General features: G+C 44.1%; 1 long non-coding RNA gene across 1 annotated transcript; it reads right to left on the minus strand.

The window, feature by feature from the left end:
• Positions 1 to 2195: 2195 nt before the first annotated feature.
• LOC139395852 (uncharacterized) lies at positions 2196 to 2848 on the minus strand. The gene is made up of 3 exons (XR_011630637.1): positions 2772 to 2848; positions 2450 to 2568; positions 2196 to 2283 (listed from the first exon to the last, which is right to left on the minus strand). It is a non-coding gene; the product is annotated as an uncharacterized lncRNA (long non-coding RNA).
• Positions 2849 to 5837: the final 2989 nt, after the last annotated feature.

The following is a 5837-nucleotide window of genomic DNA, read 5'->3' on the forward strand; positions in this document are numbered from 1 at the left end:
CTTCCCTGTAACGCACAGCGTTGAGACTGCCTCCAATGACAACAAGCTCAGTCCGATGATAGTGACACACCGCCCAAGACCATGACGAAACCTCCACCTCCAAATCGATACCACTCCAGAGTACAGGCCTCCGTGTAACGCTCATTCCTTCGACGATAAACGCGAATCCGACCATCACCCCTGGTGAAACAAAACCATGACTCGTCTGTGAAGAGCACTTTTTGACAGTCCTGTCTGGTCCAGCGATGGTGGGTTTGTGCCCATTGGCGACGTTGTTGCCGGTTTCCTTACAACAGGCCTACAAGCCCTCAGTCCAGCCTCTCTCAGCCTATTGCGGACAGTCTGAGCACTGATGGAGGGATTGTGCGTTCCTGGTGTAACTCGGGCAGTTGTTGTTGCCATCCTGTACCAATCCCGCAGGTGTGATGTTCGGATGTACCGATCCTGTGCAGGTGTTGTTACACGAGGTCTGCCACTGCGAGGACGATCAGCTTTCCGTCCTGTCTCACTGTAGCGCTGTCTTAGGCGTCTCACAGTACGGACATTGCAATTTATTGCCCTGGCCACATCTGCAGTCCTCATGCGTCCTTGCAGCATGCCTAAGGCACGTTCACGCAGATGAGCAGGGACCCTGGGCATCTTTCTTTTGGTGTTTTTCAGAGTCAGTAGAAAGGCCTCTTTAGTTCCCTAAGTTTTCATAACTGTGACCTTAATTGCCTATCGTCTGTAAGCTGTTAGTGTATTTTATTATTATATTTTTTTTTTTTTGAATTTTACCCCTTTTTCTCCCCAATTTCGTAGTATCCAATTGTTGTAGTAGCTACTATCTTGTCTCATCGCTACAACTCCCGTACGGGCTCGGGAGAGACGAAGGTTGAAAGTCATGCGTCCTCCGATACACAACCAACCAAGCCGCTGCTTCTTTAACACAGCGCACATCCAACCCGGAAGCCAGCCGCACCAATGCGCCGGAGAAAACACCGTGCACCTGGCCACCTTGGCTAGCGTACACTGCGCCCAGCCCGCCACAGGAGTCGCTGGTGCGCGATGAGACAAGGACACCCCTACCGACCAAGCCCTCCCTAACCCGGGCGACGCTAGGCCAATTGTGCGTCGCCCCACGGACCTCCCGGTCGCGGCCGGTTACGACAGAGCCTGGGCGCGAACCCAGGACTCTGATGGCACAGCTGGCGCTGCAGTACAGCGCCCTTAACCACTGCGCCACCCGGGAGGCAAGCTGTTAGTGTTTTAACGACCGTTCCACAGATACATGTTCATTAATTGTTCATGGTTCTTTGAACAAGCATGAGAAACAGTGTTTATACCCTTTACAATGAAGATCTGTGAAGTTAATAGGATTTATACGAATTATCTTTGAAAGACAGGGTCCTGAAAAAGGGAAGTTTATTTTTTTACTGAGTGTACTTTTTCCACCCTGCACTGTGAATGTTTACACCGTGTGTTCAATAAAGACATGAAAAAGTATCATTGTTTGTGTGTTATTAGTTTAAGCAGACTGGGTTTGTCTATTGTTGTGACTTAGACAACATTTTATGACCAATTTACGCAGAAGTCCAGGTAATTCCAAAGGGTTCACATACTTTTTCTTGCAACTGTACTTAGATATGGATTTCCCAGTAGATGGGAGACAGGGAAGCAGTAATATGTCTACAGCCCCCAAAGAGTGAAAGCTGGGAACATGTTCATGACCAAAATGACCTACCACTGACGGGCTAGCTGAATGTGGTGAGCAGGTCATCACAGAAGACAAGGTTCCAGAGTGATCAGAGTCACTGCTAGGTCTTTCAGTTGGTGGTCTGGCAGAACGTGGTCTGGTTGTTTGTGGTCTGGCAGTATGTAGCCTAGCAACCTCGAGGTTCTCAGTTGAGATCTGACTGGAAAGAGTGTCCATCGAGGAGGTGGAGTGTCTGAAGGGAGAGTCCATTCCCAGAGGTGTGTGTGTCTCCATGCCCAGGGGTCTCCAATCTGCCATCTGGCTACCAGGCTAAGAGAGACGGGTGAGAAAGAGAGGCAAATGGATGAAGATACCAACAGAAACACTGAGGTCCTACTGCTGCTTAAGCAACTGTGAGTTGATATCAGCCCTAGGAGTGCCGCTGTTCCATCCTTACCTGTCCAATCACCGACCAGCGGATTCGGCGCTCCAGGCGCAGCTCCCTGCACACTTCTCTTTCCAGCTCCTTAAGCCTGAGGCGTCGTTTCACATCCCAAGCCAGTTCGGCCAAGTGAAGGTTCTTCCCCTCTTCCATTTCACTCTGAAACCTTCACATACAAGGGAACATAAAACATGATTAACCTTAATTTTTCTACAACTCAAACTGTCCACCATTTCTATTTCTTAAGTTATTGCTAGATAGGTCAATGTGATTCCACACCTTTGCTTATGTTTTTTTAACAAATTTGAGTAAAAGATTCTAATAACACTCACGTGTTCTTGAAGTAGTTTCTACCCTTGGCAATGAGCCAATCTCTAACATCCGTCAGTGAGATGTGGGACGGAACCTCCCCTTGCTGCTGCAAGACTAGGAACTGCTTCAAAAGCATTTTCTGAGAGAGAGAGAGAGATAGAGATTAATTTGCACCCTTCCACAAGTTTTTCCTGGTCTTGTTACGTGATCAGAAAACCCTTTCCCGATCCATGAGCGACAGCAAGTTACATACACAGTTGGAATAAAACGCATGGAAAGGTGTCTTACAATATAGCATTTGTGTTTTTATAATTATGCATCTAGAAAGCAGACCACTCTAACCTGCTGGGCACAGCACTGCTTCTCCCACAGCAACTGAACTGACTTGATGTAGCTACTGTAGCGATTGTACTCTTTACACGTGCACAGCACCTGAAAGGGAGGAGCCACAAAAGAGCCATTTTTAGAGGAAGTTCATGTGTACAAACACCCAATCCCAAATCTACCTCTACCCGAAACCCCAATATTGATTGATTTTGCCTTTATTTAACCAGGTAAGACATTAAGAACACATTCTCTTTTACAACTTGCACTAACAATGACCATATGTAGATTTGGATTTGTGTAAACTAAGCAAAATGGCAAACATTTCACCTAGCCATCATATTGCTTACACCTGTCCAATTTTCTTAGTTCCATATAAGTGTCACTTTTAGATTTTGGAAAGAAAAGGGAGGTCTGCCTTGCCTTCTCATTTGAGGTGATGAGGCCTTGCTTCACCAGCCGCTTCTTCCTTTCCGGATGGCGGAAAAAACTCTTCAGGTGTTTGTCGTGGAGGCAGTTATAACTAACATCTATGACTCTCATGTTGGGGTCCAACAGGTCAAACCCTGGGGTCTCCTGATGGAGCTGTGGATTGTGTTTTAACAAACCTCAATGTCAGGGCAATGGATACTACAGTGGAAATGGTTTTGGAATTAGGACTGGAAATGGGAAGAAAGTAATTAAAAATATATAATTAGGTAACATTTCATTTGAAAGAAATTGAGGATCTCAGATAATTTGGAATGTCATACTATCACACCAACCTGCTCTCCCAGTTTTCCTCTGAAGAATACAGGGAATGTCCTTTCTGGGGCTTCCTGTAACCCCTACAAAGACAGAGACAATCATGACAGAACTTTATAGACGTGGGGTTTTGGTAATGGTTTTGATAGTAGACCCCATCCCTGTCACTTGGTTTGTAATAATTCCACCTTTTGCCAATTCACTTGCATGAAAAATGTTGAATCAAGCTTATCTCTAAAACAAATTAGTTTGATCCATTTACATTGTTAAACTATTCTTAAACTAGTCAACTAGCCGTAGGCCTACATGATGACATTCTGTAGGCTACATATTAATCTCATAGACTTTCATCGTCCATCTTTAGAATTATACAAATGTGAAGCGACATTAATATGAAGAACGAACAAAGCATTATCCTAGGCCTACTCACATTTTCTTCTTCTTTGCCCGCACTTTTTGACATAGTAGGTATATTGACTAATATTGTAAACAAGTGATGTCATAACTGAAACTTGATTATCCTGTGTCTCCAGAAAAGGTAGGCCCGATGCCCTCAAGTAAACGTCCGCTATCTGATAGACCTATGTTGTTGTACTGATATAAACACTATGAAAGGATATTGTAGCCTTAACCTACTGATATAGTCTACAGGCTTATTTATGGTGTGCCCGCTCCATAAAGCAGACCTCCAGTTGTGCCTGGGCTTGCTGCAACACGTGCACTCTGTTGCCAAGCCTTCCACAGAATCATATCTCAACCCTAAAATGTAATCCACATGTATTCGATGTCGAAATTGTCAGTCATTTGCAGTGATGGATTTAAAGCATTACCACGACTACGTCTATATTATTCAATTATTGCACCCACACTGCTTGGGCGCGCCAACGAGCATCTGCATAGCAAAGGGCTAAAATAGAAGACAGTTCTATTTCTGTTGCAGATCCCAATGCAAGTCCTGCCTCTCCCATCTCCTCATTGGTTTATAGAAGCAGGTACCAACGTGCCATCTCCTCATTGGTTATACCCACGTGGGTGACTGAACAACCAAAGAGGTCAGTGGCGGTAAGGCACCTAATTTATGAAAGTTGCCAATCGCAATATAGAATCAAGAGAAGAAAAGGCCTGGAAGGAGGAGAGATGACTAGAAACGATTCGGTTGACCGTTTTATGTGTGGATTAATTGGTGGTGTAAAGGACCTTGGTTCACACAGGGTCATGTTTGGCGAGTCAGTGGACAAGTATCCTGCCTCTATTGTATTGAGTTTAGCAGTAACTGCAAAAATTTACTGTGAAACCAAGGTAAATGGCAGTAACTGAACTTACTGCCTTTTAGCTTAGTTTCAACCTGCCATTGGCTGCAGTTACTGCGTTTTACCTTTGTATCATATCATTCTATTCTGATAGTGATGCAATTGAACCTGTATGACACTGACTGACAGCTACACACACATACATTGCTAATCTAGGGATACAACACCATGGCACAGCATTCCCGGGGGGAAATGATGGTTGAACTTGCCCTGAAACGCCGACATCCAGACACTGGTAAGAACTAGCTAGCTAAGTACATCTGACATCAAAATTAATTAGCTAGCTAGCATAGACTAACAATGCTCCCTGCTCTCATAAGAGATCTACAATTGATACTAACATCAATCTATTAGCCATATAATCAATTATATTCTGAAATTTCATCTGCTGGTTTCTTTGAATCAGTACACCATACACACGAATTCTAGCCAGTGACAACCACTTAGCTAAAACTGACGCGCAAAACTTCAAAACCTACCTAGCTAGCATTAGCATGAATCAATAGATTTGTGCTACATGTTCCCATAAGAGACGATCAGCAGTTTATACTAGCTTCAATCTATTATACCTGGATTTAATATCATCCTTTTAGTTGTATTCTGACATTCAATGGGTTATTTGAATCCGTAACGTTACACCACACACACACGATCTTTAGCCACGTGCACCCCATACTGAATTGTCAAAAGCCACGCACACTCTTTTTCCGGATGAGCGCAAACACAGCATTGCTAGCTCATTAATAATATATCCACTCACATGTTTCTGGTTTTCTTTTATATTCCAGTATTGCGTGACTGTCCTGGTCAGGGAAGTTAAAATCCCAAATTGTATCCATCACCTTTGTTGGTGGCATATGTAATTAGTACAACAAGCTTTGACATGCCAAACGTGTGCTCAACGTGTCTGCTTCAGTGCCATCTTTACATGAATGCGGAAAAAACTGTTTTGCATGACTTCCACCAATCCCTGTGGCCTAGATGATTAGTATCAATGCGGATCAAAGTTGCCATGTGAGGGTGTATTAGG

This window comes from Oncorhynchus clarkii, unplaced genomic scaffold (assembly GCF_045791955.1).
Source record: "Oncorhynchus clarkii lewisi isolate Uvic-CL-2024 unplaced genomic scaffold, UVic_Ocla_1.0 unplaced_contig_2330_pilon_pilon, whole genome shotgun sequence".
Lineage (NCBI taxonomy): Eukaryota > Metazoa > Chordata > Actinopteri > Salmoniformes > Salmonidae > Oncorhynchus > Oncorhynchus clarkii.